Genomic DNA, 20,442 nt, shown 5'->3' on the forward strand with positions numbered 1-20,442 from the left:
GTTGGGGTTGCCAGGCAAGGCAAGTGGAAGAGAGAGGGTGGCTGAGCCGGGAGGAGGATGGGAGAAAGAAGGCAGGGAGAATTGAGCATGGGAGAGAGCAAGCACAGGAGATGATGCGGGGAGATGGGGAGATGTTGGACAAGTGTGTGTGAGGGGATGAAGGATGGGGGCATGGAGGGGGAGTGACAGGGGGAAAGAGCCACAAACTGTCAGTTTTGGGAATGTGTTGTACATTTCTTCTGTCTTTGTACCTTGCTTAGTGCAGGAGGAAAAATATTTCTGTTTCCATTTCTCAAAGTTTGCATTGCATGCAGAATGGACTTTCTGGCTTTTCATTCCAGTTTCTGTCTCCACATTTGTAATTTGTGGTCTTTTAGTCTGTATTTAATGAAGGCTGGTTCTGTGTGTTTGACTGAGGTGAGGTATTTTACCTCCATTGTAGGCATTTGTATCAGACTTATTTGTTGTGATTTCTCAATGGGACATGCATTGGTGGTAAACTGCTGCTTTTTCATAAGTAGGGATATTGCATTTAGTAGCAGAGGGAATTTGTGTTGCTCTTACTGAGATGACACCAGAATCAGAATATCTTTTTTGTTTGGTGAGTCCTATGGGGATTGTCCTAGTTCTGCTCCACATCCATTGTTGGGTGTTGGGGAGTTCCTGTGGATGCAGAGTGTATGTTTATATTCAGCCCTGTGACAGTCACATGTTCAGTGTGTCACGCATGTGATCATCATCTGTCAGGTGTGCCCCGACAGAAGAAAGGTTGAGAACCACTAATCTAGATGACGATCTACTATTTAAACCCAGTGTAACCACACAGTTTCTTCACTGACCTGACGAAAAGAGGATAACTCTCACAGGCTAGTCACAGAAGTATTGTTAGTCTGATAAAAGGTATCACCTACAGCTTCTTTGTTGACCCTTAATTCTATGCAAACGGGTTCACAAATGCACTGTTTAGTCATTTTGTGTATGGTATCCCATGTGTGAACTCATTTGCACAACATTATATTGGCCTCAAAATCTGCTAAGCCAATCCCGTATAAAACAAAGTCATTGATTCCCTGCCTTTTTGTAATAATCAAGGACCAATGTATTCTCTCTCAGGCAGAGGAAGGTAAATCAGTTCCAATTAAATCAACCCCACTTCCTATCTCCCAGTAGAAGGGAGTGCCATTTTAATCTAAAAGACTCATGCCCTCGATGGTCCAAACATGGATTTAACAGACACCTTACACCTAGCTCCCCAAGAAATATTAAAGTATATGAACCACTTAGGAAATTGGGTAAACTTTAATTAAATTTGGAAGATAGGTCAAAATTTCATTATTCCACTTCATTAGCAGTGGGAATGAGCCATAGGAAAGGAGCATATTGATACCAATTCAGGTCCCTGTGCAACACTGCCCCCCTTACAGCATGACAGCTTTGGAACATGCCATTGTAGGGAACCTTTGGTTTCCCTAACTAAAAGGAGTGTAACAATTCATTGGGGAGGTTTTGTGCAGAAATTAGTGAGAGAGGTTTGGGTTTTGCTTTCCCATATGGGAACAGCAGATAATGTGCCCTAGCTGTTTATCATCCCAAAGCACCATGTATCCTCATGGATTTTTAGTTCAGCTTTTGTTGAAGCAGGAGCTCTCTGCTTCCTGTCTTAAAATTTTCTCCTAATACTTAGAAATGATCTGGAAAGGGGTACGATGAGTAAGGAGATCAAATTTGCGGATTACACAAAATTATGCATAGTAGTTAAATCTCAAGCAGATTGTGATAAACTGCAGGAGAACCTTGTGAGGCTGGAAGACTGGGCATTCAAATAGCAGGTTAAATTTAGTGTGGACAAGGGCAAGGTGATGCGGATAGGGAGAAATATCACAATGTTAGACTTCATATTAGGAATTCCCACCCAGGAAAGAGATCTATGTGTCAATTTGGATAATATATTGAAATTGTCGGCCCATTGTGCTATGGCGATCAAAAAGGCAAACAGAATGTTAGGAATTATTAGGAAGAGAATGGCAAATAAAACAGTGGATGTCATAATGCCTCTGTATCGCGCCATGGTGAGACTGCACCTTGAATACAGTGTGCAATTCTGGTCGCTGCATCTCAGAACAGATATAGTTGCACTGGAGAAAGTACAAAGAAGGGTGACCAAAATGATAAGGGGCATGGAATGGCTGCCCTATGAGGAAAGGCTAAAGAGGTTAGGGCTGTTTAGCTGAGACAGCTGAGAGGGGATATGATTGAGGTCCATAAAATCATGAAAGGACTTGAACAGATAAATATAAATTAGTTATTTATTCTCTCAGACAATAAAAGGACTAGGGGGCACTCCATAAAGTTAGCAAGTAGCTAAGGCAAGATGGCTGCCACCGAGTAGGACTGCGAAAGACGCTGCTCGAGGAGAGGCATATACTTAATTTAAATTTTCTTCTTTAAGATATGCTGCACACAAAAAGAAAAGGAAGGTTGAGAAGGGTGATTGATTCGCCCTTGGTCGATGCTCCCAGCCTCGAATCGAGGGATTTTTCGCAGGTGCGGCGACTTCAACTCCAGAGAGCCAGGTCGCTGGAGGAGTAACGCAAGAGCAAGCATTCCCCTCCCTGACCCTCAATACTACCTTAAGCCCCAGCAAACCGAGAAGGCCTGCTCCCCCGATTATCATCGACACAGCCTTTAGTGCCCTGGAAGCAGTGGGGACTCCCTCGACAATGGTTCAAAGTGGAGAGGAAGCCACAGGCCAGGAGAAAAGCCCTGGAGCTATCCGAAAAGAGGAAGGAATGAGGTGTGAGACCTCAGGAAGAGCTTTGGAGGAGTTGACTTCGGATATTACTCTGAGAGAACAACATGGGCTATTGGCAGCAACACCACAAGGTATAGTGCAGAGGGGAAGCGACAACTTGGAAGAGGGAGAAAGCCACTTGAGAGCTCTGTCGGCAGGATCAGAATTTTCCATGGGGAAAAATCGAACATTAGAAGGAATATGGCAAACTTTAAAGTCGATAGAGCAATCTATCAAGACTTTATCACAAGTGACTTTAGACACAAGGGATCAGACGGTAATAAATAATAACCTAATTACCACATATAGTAAAAAAGCAGAGGAATTAGAAAAGAGAATCACTACGACTGAGAATGTTCAACAGAAGTTAATTACATCTGAAAATGTTCTGAATAAAGGCTTGAAGGGGTTGAGAATGCACTCAGAGCACACAATCTGAGAGTGCTTAACTTTCTGTCGTGAGGTTAATCTCCCCCCTAGAACTTTTTAAGTTATACATGCAACAAGTCTTAAAAATTCCTGAGTCTGCTAATCCTGTATTCATGAAAGCATACTATCTGCAGCAATCACAACAGCAATCCCAAGCTGAAGAAAGGGAGTCAGAGGGAAATACTTCTACAAGTTTGGGTTTAACACATTTTTTGGAAACTTCTTTGGGAACTGAAATTACCCAAAGGAAACCACTATTGATTTCCTTTGCATTCCTCTCTGAGCGTAATCAAATATTGAGGCTTTTTCTAAGGAACAGGCAATTACCTTTTTATGGGCGATCTATATGGATATATCTTGATATCATAAAGGCAACTCAGGTTCATCGGAAGAACTTCTTATTGATGCGCCCAGAGGTTCTCCAGTTGGGGGCAAGCTATGTGTTAAAATACCCTTGCAAATGTTTGATTAGGAATTTTAATGTACAATATGTATTTTATGATCAGCTCAGAGCTTTCTTGGAGGCATGTTCCCAAGTAGTTCCAGTTACTAGCCTGGCTTTAGTAAGTTAATATAGCCTTAGCACTACTTTATAGTGGCCTTTTTCTTATTTCAGAAATATTTCCTAATATGGTTGCTCCTTTTCCGCCTCACAATTTCTTATAATTTTGATATTGAGTACTGTTTAAGTTAATTTATGAATACCTAAAGTTTATTTCCTAGAAAAATGTAAACCTATATGTACCAATATCTATTTTTCTGTACAAGGTTATATACCTGGAATTTGTTTTGAAAATTGAAAATAAAGAATTTAAAAAAAAGAAAAAGTTAGCTAGTAGCTCATTTAAAACAAATTGGAGAAAATTCTTTTTCACTCCATGCATAATTAAGCTCTGGAATTCATTTCCAGAGGATGTGGTTATGGGCGTTAGTATAACCAGGTTTAAAAAAGGTTTGGATAAGTTCCTAGAAGAGAAGTCCATAAACTGCTATTAATCAATAAGGAATAGTAGCTTGGAATCTGTTTAATGTTTGGGTACTTACCAAGTATTTGTGACTTGGATTGGCCACTGTTGGAAACAGGATACTGGGCTTGATGGACCCTTGGTCTGACCGAAGTATGGCATATCTTATATTATGTTCTTAATTTATGGGAAAGGAATAAGGAAGTGTCCCCATTTAGGGTTCAGCTTCCCGTTGATTCATCTATCCTGCCCTTAAGTTTGCTTTTGACTCTTTTAAGCCAATTTTTGAGAATTCCCCTGTAAGAACCAGTCTCCCTTGTTGCAATGGATTGGGTCATCCCTGTATTCGAGGCTGGATTTGGACTAAGGAAGACCTGCAGTGTGCTAGCTCTCCTTCAGAGAATAGGCCTGACAGTGACCTGATGCAGAGGAAGCATATTTTGAAGTAACTGTCTTTTTGCACTATCTCCTCTTTTTGGAGGCAAGGAAGTCTTATTACACCCTTCCTGTTTCTCGCCTGATTTTCCTCCTTCTTGTGTTTAAAGACTACTTTTTGTTCCACTTTGAGCTGATGGCCCTTGGTACTCGGGACTCAGTAATAAAACTGTTAAGATAGTGGAGTCTTTCATTCTGAAAGAAACAGAGCTGTGGAGGAATTGATCTGGACGAGGGGATCCCATCAAAGGACACTAAAGGAAGAAACTAAAAGATTCAAAGTAAAAGTAACAAGAATTTTGTTGCTGCTATTAACTAAAGGGAGAGTAAAGTGCCCATCCACAAGGAATTAAAGTATTCAAGAGGATTTAGGAATAAGTTCTGATAAATTATTGGGACTGTTATACTGACCTCCTTCAGTAGGAAGAGCTAAAGATACAATTTGGGACTGAAGAAGGATTGAACTAATTTCAATCTGATAAAGTTGGAGAATTTGGAGTAATTGGGAAAAAGGAATTCAGTGTAAGCTTCCAGACATAAGTAGAGACTTTGCTAATGAAGTGGAAGCATAAGTTTATCAAATATTTCAGCTATCTTATTATTTATTGACTTCAACTGAGAAATAAAGCTACAGTGGAAATATCATTCAGTCATCTAATCAACTATCGGTATAGGAGTTGGAAACCACCATTCTTCTCATGTGTGTTTATTGGAAGCAGAGACAGTGTTAATTATCAGTGCTGTGCACACAGGATGGAGAAAGGGCTGGATTTGCAAAAAGCTGGGTATAAGACCTATTGCTCATCCTCACACTGGAATCCTGGGACTCAGAAAGTCAAACCGTCTGGTGGGGTGAAGGAGAGCCTGAGAGACAGTGAAGGAGGGGTGTGCAGAAAAGGTCCATCTCTTTTCTTTTTCTTCTGTGCCCCTGGGTGCAAGTAAAAGGATCCATCCTGTCGAGGGCTTACACCCTAAGCTAGGAAATCTAAACTCCCTCACAGCTTGCTTACTTATCCAACCCATAATCAGTATTCTGATATTGAAATCGGAAACCAAAAGGAACACATTTCTCACTGAGAAGAATAAGGTCCTTAATACTACATCTACATTGTGATTGGTTCTGGTTAAAAGAAGAGCAGTGAAGGAGAAAACCCAGCTGTTACTTTGAAATCTTGCATCATGTTGTTGCAATTTATAATGCTATTCCTTAATGAGGGTTAAGGCGAGACTGAGAAAGAGAAGGAACATCTTAAATCCAAAATCACTGACAAATTCAGGGACACGAGAGATAGCTTCTCCCTTCAAAACACAAGGGCTTTCTGATTTGTATTTTATTTATCAGCTGGGAAGGGTAGAGAGAGGATCCTAGAGTCTTCATGCTTTACCTTCAACCCCCCCCCCCCCCCCCAAAATAAAATGCTTCAATAACATACAACTGTTGGGAAATTTGGTGTAATTTGGTGGGGTTTTCATACTTGCAGACCAAATGCCCTTGGGACTTTCACTTTATAGGCCAAGCCAATCAAAGCTATCTTGACCCAAAAGTTCAAAAAACAAAACGATAAGAAATACAGGGCTGGAGAAGAGCTCCCTGCTGCTCGTGCCACACGTTTCTGTTCCGTGTCGCCAAGTTTATTTTGACCCTGTGAGCTGGGAAGTAGAGAATAACGGAGCCTTAACCGAAATGAACCGGGCGGCAGAGAAATGGGATCCGCTCAGCTTCAGTGAGCCTGAACACAAATGGGAAGGAAGCTTGAAGGGCCTGCTTTTCTGGATGCCACCACCGTCTCTTTGTTTCCCGGCTGCACAAAAAATGCAGTTCAGCTATAATGGGGGGGAGTGCAATATGGGTGATGCCACTTTTTCTCCGTGATTTACAATATGTCTAATGAGCAAATGCGATGAAGAGGTTTGTTGTCTACCATAAAACCAGATGGATGTAAGCAGTGATTAGAAGCAATTAACTCTGTGCAGCACTAAATAACTTTCTGTCATTAACGTACATTTTTTCCACCTCATTAGAGGTACGGAGGCGAGCATGAGGTAAAGAGCACTCAATTTGAATTTCAGATATGCATATGTTTGGAAAGTATGTGTGGGGGGGGGGGGGGGGAGGGAGGAGGGGGCATAGCAAGTTTGTGAGGAAAAAAATAAACACGTGCAAGCACGGTCAGGGTTTCAGGGGTTTTGAACACAGGATGTGTCTGCAGATTACCTCCAGGAAAATGTTGTGCTTCATTTCAGCTGCAATAAACCAATTTAGAAACTCGAGAAATCAAGACTAAATAACGATACAGCTAGTGCAGTGTACAGAGGCCCCAAAAGTATCCATTGACAATGTCTATTATTTTTATTCATAATATGAGCGTCGAGGAGCACAATCAGGAGTCCGGTTTGTTTCTTTCTTTGGTGGTTGCCCTTAGTGGCAGAGGCAGAGCGTCAGAGTTGAAGCGCAAGGAGGGGAGAAAGGAGCAGGCTTGGCACCCGGCCCTTTGAAATGAGCAAGATGTTAACCAATTTTATTTTTAATCTTTTTCCTTTTGCAGAGAAGCGAGCCATTCAGGCATTGCATCTTCTGAATTTTCCTCGCCTCTTTCAGGGAAGCATATTGGGGCAGAGCTTGCCAGCTGTCTGCTTCCTTCGCCTTCTGCTGCCATTATCCTGAGGCACCACCCCACCTTCTGGACCTCCGGCTCATATTTGTATGTGTGTGTGTGTGTGGAGAGAGAGAAAGAGAAAGGTTCACTAGCTATCTTCTTTGCATACACTACACAGGCAAAAAAATATCATTAGAATGGACTGTGTGCAAATTACTGTGCAGTATGTGTAGACAATGCATTAGTTGTAATGGCCAGCATTCCAAATGGGTTTTACCACCTACCAATACTGCTAGCCTTCCTGAAAAAAAGACATACTTATTCTGTGCAATATTTGGAGCAAGTTTATGACCACAAACATCTGTATTTATCTATGGCCACATATCAATTAATTCAAAGGAGTTTTCTTGCTGTTCTGGGACTTGCACAATAATTTTACATTTGACAGGGAAACCAAGGCTATCTTTTTTGCAACTAAGAGTGAGTAAACAAATGCAGATGGGGCAGAATGTTTACAAGGAAAAGCAGTCGAACTGAGTTGTGATATGATTTACATAATGTACAGGCTAAGACAAACCCAGCGATTCCAGGCTCTGGGTAACACAGACTGAATTGTTTTGGATTTGGTAAAGAAAATGAAGAAAACCGATTTGCAAAAGAGGCTATCAAAATAATATACAAGTAAACTGGAATGCAGCACCTGCCACACTGGGAAGAAAGGTAAATTCAGTCAATGTGGTTAGACTTTGTAACTCAAAGTTGATCGGAACAATAAGATTATGATTCACCTTCCACCCAGAATTTCAAAAGCAGATGAGAGGAAAGCTCCTGATTAATTTTTTCGTCATCCACTCATTGCGCTGGATTTACACACGCAGGGGGGCGGCCTCGGAGGGAACAGGGAAAGCCATCGGGGCTCCTCTAGGGATCGGCGCGCGCAAGGTGCACAAGTGTGCACCACCTTGCGCGCACCGACCCTAGATTTTATAACATGCGCGCGGCTGCTCGCGCATGTTATAAAATTGGGCGTAGATTTGTGCACGCCGGGTTGCGCGCACAAATCTACGCCCACGCGTAGGTCTTAAAATCCGGCCCATTGACTTTAGAAAGTATGACTAATTCTTCCCATGTCATGTCTATGAGTCAGGGGATGTGGATCACAGGCCATTCAACAGAAAGGGGGGGCAAAGAAGAATAAGAAAAAAAAGAGAAAAGAAAAGTAGTTTCAGTAACAGAAAAATCCAGATAGTAAGAAGTACAGAAAAGAAGCTATAGAGTGCATGCGAGCAAGCGAGAACATGGCAGATTTATGAGGAAAATAACGAGAGAAAAGGGGACAAAAATATAAAAAGAAAATATTAGAAAATCAGAAAATAAATTTAATATTTAATATCCAAAAACCAAAGAAGAAAAGGGTAGAAAAAGTAAGATTAAAAAAAAGGAACAAATAAAGACAGGAGGTGAGACTAAATCAGATGGAAGGAAAGGCCCTAGGATTCAGTGAATATAATTTTATTTATATCACAGATACAGTGACGGATTTAGGATTTTGGTACCCCTAGGCACTTTTGGTACTGTTGCCCTCCCTGTTACATCCTCTTCCACTTCCCTCCCTCCCCCCACCCATCAAGATTGGACAACAGGGAACAGAAGTGTCTCCGTTTCCTGTGGCAGCTCAGGGGTAGAGATCCTGTGACAAAAATTTAGAAATTCTGAAGGAAATTGGAAAACATTTCCATCTTTTATATAACATTATAAAAATAAAGTCATTTTATGCTATAATTACTAGTATGATGTATTTTATTTTTATTGGACAAAAATAGTGATCTCAGATATCAGTACAAGGAGGCGACCTCAGGGATGGGGAGAAGGATAAGGAATGGGGTGAGGAGAAAGGGGGAGGAGGAGTATGAGAAGGAGAGAACTAGGGGTGGGGAGAGAATTGAGAAGATTAGGAACCTGAGATGGAGAAGAGGAGGGAGAAAGAAGGAGGTTCTTGGACTGAGGAAGGGAAAGGGGAAGAGGGATTAGGGTTCCAGGATCTGGGAAGAAGGGAGAGATAGGAAGCAAGGAAGGGAGGAAGGGAGGTTCAAGGGCCTGGGCGATAGAATCCATGATCAACTCATATCCTGCTCCTCCGTGCCTCCCCTCTCTAACATCCCACCAGATATGTCATACACAATACATTTGGCACCAGTCCCTTCTCCCTCACACACACACAAACACTGCCCTCCTACTCTTGCTCCCCTCTCTCTCACACACACACACACAGACATACGCCCCCCACCCCCAGCTGATACCCCTCTCATCCCACCCTCCAATGATGTCTACTCAGCCCCTCCTAATCTCCCTCCACAGAATTATCTCCTTTTATTCTGTTTGCTACAGGCCGTCCTATTCCCCCAATGCTGCCTGGAGGAGAGGGGCTGGCTCAGGAAACAGAGGGCTGTTCTCTGCTGAGTGAGATTCAGCCATCCTGCTGCCTTCCCAGATTTCTGCAGTCCAAGGACTAGGCCTATTTTGCCTATTGACAAGTCCAGGCCTGCATAGATATCAAAACTATATAGAAACATTTGCATGGCAAGATGCAGACAAAAATAAGTCCTTTTCCTTTGAAGTTAACAACTTGCAGTTGGGTATCTCATTGTTCTGCTATTATTTGTCATCTGGAAGACTGACGCAAGAAGAGGTCAGATCCAGCAGTATGGTTGTCTGCTAGTGCCCTCTTCTACTCCCCTCCCCCCCTTCACATGCTCAAATTGTGAACAATAACAAGGGGGTCAGGATTCAAGCTATGCCGTTTGAAAGCAGATATAATCTTTTCAGTTAGGGCTGACACAAAGCTCTAGGCCAAAGTTTTGTTCCCCACGATCCCCAGTGAACTGGAACAGATCATTACTTTTCTACAGTAAGTTCAAGGGGTTTATTGGTATCGAACCTGAGAAAGAGAAAGATACAGCACAGCATACATCTTTGTGTACATCCTTTGAACAACTTTCAGAACAAAACAGCTTGTGTTACTGTTCAGTTACTCTTTTCATAGTGAGGGCTAAGGCCTGGATTCACCATTCTACCTCAGAATGGTGAATCCAGCAAAAACGGGGGGGGGGGGGCGAAGTGTGGGGCGGGGGCCTGTGAAAGCCGGCAGCCATCGCACCTCCGCGGTGTTATCGCTGCCAGCTGTCGCACCCAATAGCGCCACCTTTCTGGCAACGATAATGTGTCCTACCTTATCGCCGCCAGCGAAGACATCGCAGAGTCCACCCCAACTCCTCCCCTTGCCGCCCCAACTCCGCCCCATCTCTACCCCTGGCAAGCTATCGCACGCGATAAACCTTACAAAATGACCCCCCTAAGAGACAGCACTAGGATTTTACAAAACAAACAGAAGCCTACCCCATCTTTTTTTTTTTTTTTTTAAGAAAATGATAGCTAAATAAAGAATCCTGCTGCATGCTACATTTTCTGAACTTGGAAGAAATGACAGAGAAAAGTATCATTTAACATTCTTTTTATTTTTTTTTTAAATTTTTTGCACACAGTACTAGTTATTTTTTTTTTAATAAAAAGTTTAAAAATGTATGACATTTTCAAGTCCCTTCATATACATGCAATTATAAAACAAGTAAATAAGCAGAAACAAAACCTCAAACTGCTGAGCAATGTCAATTACCCCTTGTTCTTTTATATGCAAATTAATGCTAATCTACTTTTGTGCAGCCTGGATTATTGTGTTCTGTTCAGTGCAATTTTTAGCTGACAGACATCATCCAGTCATAACAATACATTCTAGAGATATATTTTACATCAGTGCTAACATTCTGTTATAATCTACTTTATAACATATTTTTCTTCAACTTTTTAAAGTCAGTCTTCTATTAATTATCTTAAGCAAGTCTACGAAAGGCAATGTACCTATGTATCTCCCATAGCAATAAGGGATCCAATTAATCAAAGGTTTATTCACATTCTGAGCCCATGAAGAAAAAAGAATATTGATAAATCAAGCAAAATAACTCTAAGGAATCAAAGCGTAAACCACTGATCCATTTAACCTTCTTAGGAAATATAATTTAACAGCTCAAACACAATTATTGCTATAGGCTACAAGTAACTTTGTACTTGGAGACTTTAGCCCTATGTGGACCACTCAAAATTACCCTCTTTATCTACAGTACCTAAACGTAATCTGCTTTTAAGAGGCTGACCAATCTTAAAAGGCAGAATATAAATAAAAAAAAGTATTTCATTTAATAAAAAATAAACATTTGTAAATTAGATTGCAAGAGTTCTAATGCACAAACTATGTTGAGCTATAATGAGATGCAAAGGTATGCAAAACAGCTCATTACCTATTCACGTAGTGAAAAAGTATGTATACTAATTACATTGAAGATGCATTAACACCTAAAATGTTACTTAACATAGTTAAGCTTTTTGTAGTACCATCCATAGATAAAGAGCCTCATTTGCATGTCATTAGCATTGTCTATTAATACATGTGATAAAAATAGTACATTTACATGCATTAATGGCTGATGTTTGCTCACTTTACATCAGCCCCTTGATGCTGATCCTTTATTTTTTAAAAATTGAAAATCAGATTCTTCTAAATCACCAATCTTCAAAATCCCTAATATATAATTTTGGCCAATTTGATTAAAAAAGACTGAAACATTTTTTTACTTTTACTGTTAGTTTCAGTCTTTGAGTTATCAGTGTGCAGGTCATTACACAATTTATTGAATAAGTAAGTGTTCTTTGTTTCCCTTGAATTTTCTTTTCAAGTGAGATTACATCATAGTATTTGATTTGACTATTCTTACACTTGGTGAGTTTTGATTTATTCAGGTTTATGTTTTCTATATGATGTAGAAGCTGGTTCAAAATTATATAGGGGTAGATTTTATAACATGTGCATGCGGCATAAATGTGCGGGTGCTACCTGGCGCGCACACATGTACACCCGATTTTATAACTTGCGCGTGCATGTTATAAAATCAGGGGTCGGCGCGCGCAAGGGGGTGCACAATTGTGCAACTTGCGCATGCCAAGCCGCGCTGCCTTCTCCCGTTCCCTTCCCCCTAACCTGACCTTCCCATCCCTTCCCCCCCCCCCCAGCCCTACTCTAACCCCTCTCAAAAAATGTGTTTTACCTTTTACACCTGCCACTGGGCAGGCGCATGTTGCGTGGACCGGCCAACTGCCAGCGCGCGATCCCCGGCACTGCAGCAAATATGGCCGCTATGCCGGGAGCCTGACCCCGGCCCGGACCACTCACGCCCTGCCCCCTCCCCTTTTTGCAAGCCCTGGGACTTACACACGTCCCGGGGCTTTACGCGCATTACCGGGCCTTTTTAAAACAGGCCCGGCACATGCAAGGCCATTTACGCGCATAACCCTTTGAAAATCTGGCCCATAGAGTATATATCCTATAGAGCGAATATTCAAATGATTACTTGGGGATTGCATGCATATGGGGAGGATGACTTTCAAACCTATTTCGTTGTTGCATGTGTGTGGCATAAGCAGACGTGCAGATTTATTTTAGGATTTTATAAACTGTGCAGCGGGTTGCTCCACAGTTTATAAAATACAGCATAGTTCTGCTCTGAAAGTATGCATAAATATCTGCCAAGCAATAAAAGTGCTTACTCTATTTCATAAACATATGAACATATATTTTAAGTGTGTTAAAAAAATAGCATGTGCGCATATAAACATGCATATTCTTTCCTGCATGGGTATTTGAAATCACTGTTTACCGATATCTTCTGCCAGTACACCCAGTCTGTCTCCAGATCACCTAGATCCTCTAGCACTTCATTCAGAACCCCCACCAGTTCTTCCAGACCTGCCACCCAAAAGTTGCAGATACAGACAACTACAATTTCAATTGTGCTAGTCAATTAGCAGGTATAAACTTGTGCAGCTAAGTTAGATCATTTATACACAAATATTTCTTCTAAAACTGCAATTTCCATGCATACCTGTTGACCTCGCCCAATAACACCCCTCAACTGACTATTTTTCACCAGTAGATGTGTGTGCAAAACTAAAAGAAAGTTACTTTTAAAGAGATGCGTTTCTGACAAAGTGAATATTACTTTGTAATAATCTGAAATATTCTTAATAAATAAAGAAAGAAAGAAAGAGATGTGTGGGCACACATGTGCACACATTCATTGGCCCACACCCAGGGGCGTGGCCATTTTATAACATATGCACATATATGCGCATGTTAATAACATAGCCTGACTGCGTGCACATGTGTGTGTGATTCTAAGTGGATGTGCGCCTATGTGCACAAATGCCTCTTCTACCGCATAAGTGGGGGTATTTTAAGACACATGCATGCAGACACCATTACCAGTTTTCCCAGTTTGTTCCCACTTCGTCCAGGTATTGAATAGGACTTTCAAAGCCCCCTAGTTTATTTGCCTCTTTTTTCCTCTGTTAGCCCCATCTCTTTAAATCCCACCAATCTGCCTATTTCTCCTTATTATATTACTTACACGTTCTTCATAGCAGAAGTAAAGTTCCGTGGCACTGGATCCCGGCACAGACCTGTGCGCATACTTATCTCCATGCAAATTTCAAGTTGAAATCCAGGAATGCCCACACCCTGCCCCTTTTTGCAACTTTTCATTTGTGCATGTAGCGGGTGATAGGCATGTACATGGGAGGCTTTTAAAATCCACTTGGAGCACGCCGGCCCGACATATTCTCTTTATCTCCTGGTTTTGGCATGTGCCAAACTTTTAAAATTTACCTTAAAATGCACATATACTTTTGATGTTCATAAAATAGCATATATGCAAAAGCAGGCTACTTACACACAAATATGCTAATTTTCCACATGTAACCCCTTTCAAAATGTACTCAACATAGCAAGCACGCCTGATTATATTGTTTTATAAACTTCAAAAGTATGCGCATACGTACAATATTGGGTATAAATGTTAACAGGGCAAAAATGGACTGTATAGGGGTGTTTCGGGGTGGATTTCAGAAGTACACACAAATTGTTATTTTGCAAATGGTATACGCATGTACATTACTGAACTTAACCGAATACCTTTACACTTTTGCACTTTTACTTGCATAATTGAAATCGGACTTGTCTTTTGTCCCTTGTTTTTGGGTGGGAGGTCTGGGTGAACTAGTGGGGGTTCAGGGTGAAGTGCTGGAGGGTCTAGGTGAACTGGTGAAGGTCTGGATGAAATGGTGATTCCAGTTATGTACAAAAGCATTTTCAGAAGGGGAGTAGGCAGGGGCGGATTGGCCTATCGGGAGATCGGGCATCCCCCAGTGGGCCGGTTGTGCTAGTCACGTGGTCTGCCGAGCGTGGCCGTGACAGAGCCATACTCGGCAGACCAGCAGGGCTCTTTGACATTCCAGCGCCCCTGGACTGTTAACTCCAGACAGTGGGCTCCCAAACTGTGGAGACTCGCATCTGTCATGAGTACCAACCAGGTTGGAGAGGACAAGGGAGCTCCCTTTCTCAGATTATCCTCCTGCAACCACACTGGAGGTGTGAGCAAATTTCCATCAGCAAGTGGAGCAGGACCATATAGTCCTGAGGCTGCAGGTTCCAATGAGACAGCAGAAGGTGCTGAAGAGGACACATATGTGCCCTTGCCCATGGCACAACTTCCAGGGTAGCTGCCATCAAGCCGAACACGTGTAGGCAGGAGCATACCATCAGGCATATGGTGTTCATTAACTAACGCACTTGAGACATCAATTTCTGGATCCAAACTTCCAGAAGGAAAACTCTGTACTGTCCCGTTTCAAATCAGACCCCCAGATACTCCAGTGTCTGCGAGGGCTGAAAAGTTCTCTTGGTTAGTTTCACCACCCAACCGAGCTCCTGCAATAAGAATATCACTGTTTGTGTCACCAGGTGCCTCTCTTCCTGAGACTTGGCTCGAATCATCCAGTCGTCCAAATATGGGTGCACCAGGATTCCTTCTTTTCGCAAGGCCACCGCTACTACCACCATAACCTTGTAAAATGTTCTCGACGCGGTGGCTAGATCAAAAGGTAGTGCCCAAAACTGATAATGACGCCCCCCACACTGCAAAGCATAGAAAGCGCTGGTGTTTCATTTGGATGGGAATTTGAAGGTAAGCCTCTGAAAGATCCAAGGAGGTCAGAAATTTCCCCAATAGCACCGCCATTAATATGGACCTTAAGGTTTCCAGGCGAAAATGAGTCATCGTCAAGTGACGTTGACCCTCTTGAGATCCAGGATGGGATGAAAGGAGCCCTCCTTCTTGGGCACAACAAAATTAATAGAATATCACCCCATACCTTCTTAAGATGTGGATACCAGAACCACAGCCCTCAGACTAAGGAGCCTTTGAAGTGTGAACTCCACTGTCTGCTTCTTCTGTGGGGAGTGGCAAGGGGACACCATGAACACATACCGAGGAATACTGTGAAACTCCAGTGCATACCCTTCTCGAATCACCTCCAGGACCCACTAGCCCGATGTGATCTCGACCCACCTCCAGTAAAAGAGCGAGACAGACGTCCCCTTTTTCCTGTTCCATAAGGGGGGGTCGGCAAACCTTCATTGGGAAGCTTGGGAAGATCCATTACTCGAGCCTGCTCCTCTCTTGGGCTATCAGGGATGAAAGGACTGAGACCTACTTAAAGGCTGAGTCCGCTGAAAGGTCATCCCTCTATAGGGACACAAATGCCTGGAACCCTGGATACGACCCCTCATACCAAAAGGGCACTGTAATTGCTTCTTATCCTCTGGAAATTGAGGAACTGGAGACTTGCCCCACTTACAGGCCAGTTTCTCCAAGTCACTCCAAGATGTGGTAGGCCTCATTGACAAACTGAAGAGTAGTAAATCACCTGGACTGGATGATATACACCCCAGGGTTCTGAAGGAAGTCAAAAATGAAATTTCAAACTAATTAGTCAAAAATTGTAACCTATCATTAAAATCATCCATTGTACCATAAGACTGGAGGGTGTTAATGTAACCCCAATATTTAAAAAGGGCTCCAGGGTGATCCGGGAAACTTCAGACCTGACTTCAGTGCCAGGAAAAATAGTGGAAAGTGTTCTAAATATCAAAATCACAGAACATATAGAAAGACATGGTTTAATGGAACAAAGTCAGCATGGCTTTACCCAAGGCAAGTCTTGCCTTACAAATCTGCTTCACTTTTTTGAAGGAGTTAATAAACATGTAGATCAGCGGTTCTCAACCGGTGTGTCGCCAAGCACCGGCAGGTGTGTCACGTGATCCCGGTCTCTCCCGCTGCTCTTTCTTCCCTGTTGCCGCCGGGCAGCAGTGCTAAAAAGAAGCTGTGGCACCCGCGGCTGGCCTTTTCTTCTACCCGCGCCTCACACCCCCCCCCCACCCCCGTGACCCGGAACAGGAAGTGATACGCGGTGCGTGGGAAGAAGAAAGAGCCGTGCCGCATGATAAAATAGCAGCAGCGGCTGCAGCATCGGCCCCCGCACAATTGAAGCAGCCGGTAATCGGGAAAGGAGACAGCAGCTTGAGCCTCCCGTGGCCGATGGGATTCTACTTTCTTGGCTTGCGGGGGCTGGAGGAGGCTGCTGCAGCTACCATTTGTGCGGGGGGGGGGAGAGGAAGTGAGTGAGAGAAAGCGAGAGAAGCAGCCTGCCTGCCTGTGTGTGATTGAGAGCATGTGTGTGATTGAGAGAAACTGGTCAGAGAGCTGATGTGTGTGTATATGTGAGAGACAATGAAAGTGACTGCTCAAGGAGATGACTGATGTGTATGTGAGAGTGTGAGACATTAGTCAGGGAGGTGACTGATGTGTGTGTGTGAGAGAGAGAAAATGCATGGAAGTGAGAAATCTGGGTATGTGAGAAAGCATGGGCGTAAGAAGCCTGGTGTTGTGTGGGGGTGTGTGTGGGGGGGGATGTGTGTGAAAGAAAGCATGGGAGTGAGAAGCCTGATTATGTGAGAGAGAGAGAGCATGGAAATGGGAAGCCTGTGTGTGTGTGCATGCATGAGAGCAAAAGACTGGTTGGTAAGGTGACGGTGAGTGTGAGAGAAAGAGACTGGTGTGTGTGAATGTGAGAGAAAGAATGTGATTCAGGGAATGAGAAGCTGTGCATGTGGAGAGAGTGAGCATGGGAGTGAGAAACTTGGGTGTGTGTGAGACACAGCATGTGAGGGAGAAGCCTGTATAAGTAAGACAGAACATGGGAGTGGGAAGCCTGTGTATGTGTGTATGTGTGTGTGTGTGTGTGTGTATGTATGCATGAGAGAGATCAGGTGACTGGTGTGTGTGTGTGTGAGAAAGAAAGTGATTATGGGAATGAGAAGCTTGTGCATGTGAAGAGTGAGCTTGGGAGTGAGAAACCTGGGTGTGTGTGAGACACAGCATGGTAGTGAGAAGCCTGTATATCTGAAAGAACATGGGAGTGGGAAGCCTGTGTGTGTGTATGCATGAGAGAGATCAGGTGACTGGTGTGTGTGTGTTTGTGTGTGTGTGTGTGTGAGAGAAAGAAAGTGATTATGGGAATAAGAAGCCTGTGCATGTGGAGAGAACAAGCATGGGAGTGAGAGACTGGTGAGTGTGTGTGAGACAGAGAAAGTGATTATGAGAGTGAGAAGCCCGTATATGTAAGTAGAACACGGGAGTGGGAAGCCTGTGTGTGTGTATGGCATGAGAGAAACTGTTCAGGAAGGTGACTAGTATATGTGTCAAAGACTGGGAGATGATTGGTGTGTGAGAGATAGAAACTGGTCATGGGGGCATGACTGGTATGGTGTGTGTGAGAGAGACATGGGCACTAAGGAAGAGGACCATGAGTATAGAGCTTAGCCTCTACTGCTGCTTCTGCTGTGTGCTACGGCCTGCATGGAAGAGGAGTAGGAGAGCTGCTGGAGGGGGTAAGTAAAGGTGGCTTTTTAAGTTTATTTTTCTTGATTGACTGCCATTTTAATTATTTAATATTATGTGATGTGTCTGCTTTTTTTGAAATATTTTATTGGTGTTTGGAGAATTTTTAATAGTTTTTATGAGTTTTTAATTGTTGGATGTTATTCTGTTCATAGCTGTTTTGAAACATTTATTCTGCTTATTAGTATAGTTTTACAATTATTTCTGTGTGGGGATCTATAGCTGCTTGCTAGTTCTGTTTTCCTAATAAGAGGTGTATTGGTTTTTAGGGCCTGATTTAATATTTATAGTGTTGCCATTTCATAGATATGGTTGCTCCTGTTTGAGTGTATTCCATAATACAGGTGTAACTGTGTGCGGATTAGTTTATGTGCATTACTACAGATCCTGGGAGTATGTTAGGTCAGTTCTGTATCTGTTACCGAGATGAGATATTTTACTAGCATGTAAGAGTTTTATCAGTCTTATTTGTTGTGTTTTCTCAAGAGGACATGCATTGGTGGTAAACTACTGTCTTTTCATAAGTAGGTCTATTGAGCCTGGAAGTAGAAGGAGTTTGAGTTGCTGTTACTGAGATGACACCAGAACCAGAATATCTTTTTTGTAGGGTGAGTTATATGGGTAATGTCATAATTCTGCTTTACATCCATTATTGTGGGTTCCTGTGGATGCAAACTGTACTTTTACATCTAGCCCTGTGACGATCATGGGTCAGTGTGTCACGCATGTGAGAACCATCTGTCAGGTGTGTCCCGACAGAAAAAAGGTTGAGAACCACTGATGTAGATAAAGGTGAACCAGTAGATGTCGTGTATTTGGATTTTCAGAAGGCGTTTGACAAAGTTCCTCATGAGAGGCTTCTAGGAAAAGAAAAAAGTCATGGGATAGGTGGCGATGTCCTTTCGTGGATTACAAACTGGCTAAAAGACAGGAAATAGTATGATTAAATGGACAATTTTCTCAGTGGAAGGAAGTTGGCAGTGGAGTGCCTCAGGGATCTGTATTGGGACCCATACTTTTCAATATATTTATAAATGATCTGGAAAGAAATACGACGAGTGAGGTAATCAAATTTGCAGATGATACCAAATTGTTCAGAGTAGTAAAATCACAAGCAGATTGTGATAAATTGCAGGAAGACCTTGTGAGACTGGAAAATTGAGCATCCAAATGGCAGATGAAATTTAATGTGGATAAGTGCAAGGTGATGCATATAGGGAAAAATAACCCATGCTATAGTTACACAATGTTAGGTTCCATATTAGGAGCTACCTCCCAAGAAAGAAATCTAGGCATCATAGTGGATAACACATTGAAATCATCGGTTCAGTGTGCTGCGGCAATCAAAAAAGCAAACAGAATGTTGGGAATTATTAGAAAGGGAATGGTGAATAAAACAGAAAATGTCATAATGCCTCTATATCGCTCCATGGTGAGACCGCACCTTGAATACTGTGTACATTTCTGGTCGCCGCATCTCAAAAAAAGATATAGTTGTGATGGAGAAGGTACAGAGAAGGGCAACCAAAATGATAAAGAGGATGGAACAGCTCCCCTATGAGGAAAGGCTAAAGAGGTTAGGACTTTTCAGCTTGGAGAAGAGACGGCTGAGGGGGGATATGATAGAGATGTTTAAAATCATGAGAGGTCTAGAACAGGTAAATGTGAATCGGTTATTTACTCTTTCAGATAATAGAAAGACTAGGGAGCACTCCATGAAGTTAGCATGTGGCACATTTAAAACTAATCGGAGAATATTCTTTTTCACTCAACGCACAATTAAATTCTGGAATTTGTTACCAGAGGATGTGGTTAGTGCAGTTAATGTAGCTGTGTTTAAAAAAAGGATTGGATTAAGTTCTTGGAGGAGAAGTCCAGTACCTGCTATTAATTAAGTTGACTTAGAAAATAGCCATTGCTATTACTAACAACAGTAACATGCAATAGACTTAATTTTTGGGTACTTGCCAGGTTCTTATGGCCTGGATTGGCCACTGTTGGAAACAGGATGCTGGGCTTGATGGACCCTTGGTCTGACCCAGAATGGCATGTTCTTATGTTCTCCCAAACAAGAGCGAGCCTTTAAAGGGCATCTTGGTAAGATTGGCTTTGGAGGCTGCATCAGCTGACTAATTTCATAACCAGAGTTGACACCTCACCTCTATCACCGAAGCCACTCCTCTGGCCGAGGTCCGGAGCAAATCACAGCCTGCATCTTCTAAAAAGATAGCAGCATGCTCCATAACTGCTCTAGAATTCCCCCTAGACTCATCAACCTCCTGAGAGAGAAGCAGACACGATCTCACCACTAGGGTGCA

This window comes from Rhinatrema bivittatum, chromosome 1 (genome assembly GCF_901001135.1).
Source record: "Rhinatrema bivittatum chromosome 1, aRhiBiv1.1, whole genome shotgun sequence".
In the NCBI taxonomy this organism is placed as follows: Eukaryota; Metazoa; Chordata; class Amphibia; order Gymnophiona; family Rhinatrematidae; genus Rhinatrema; species Rhinatrema bivittatum.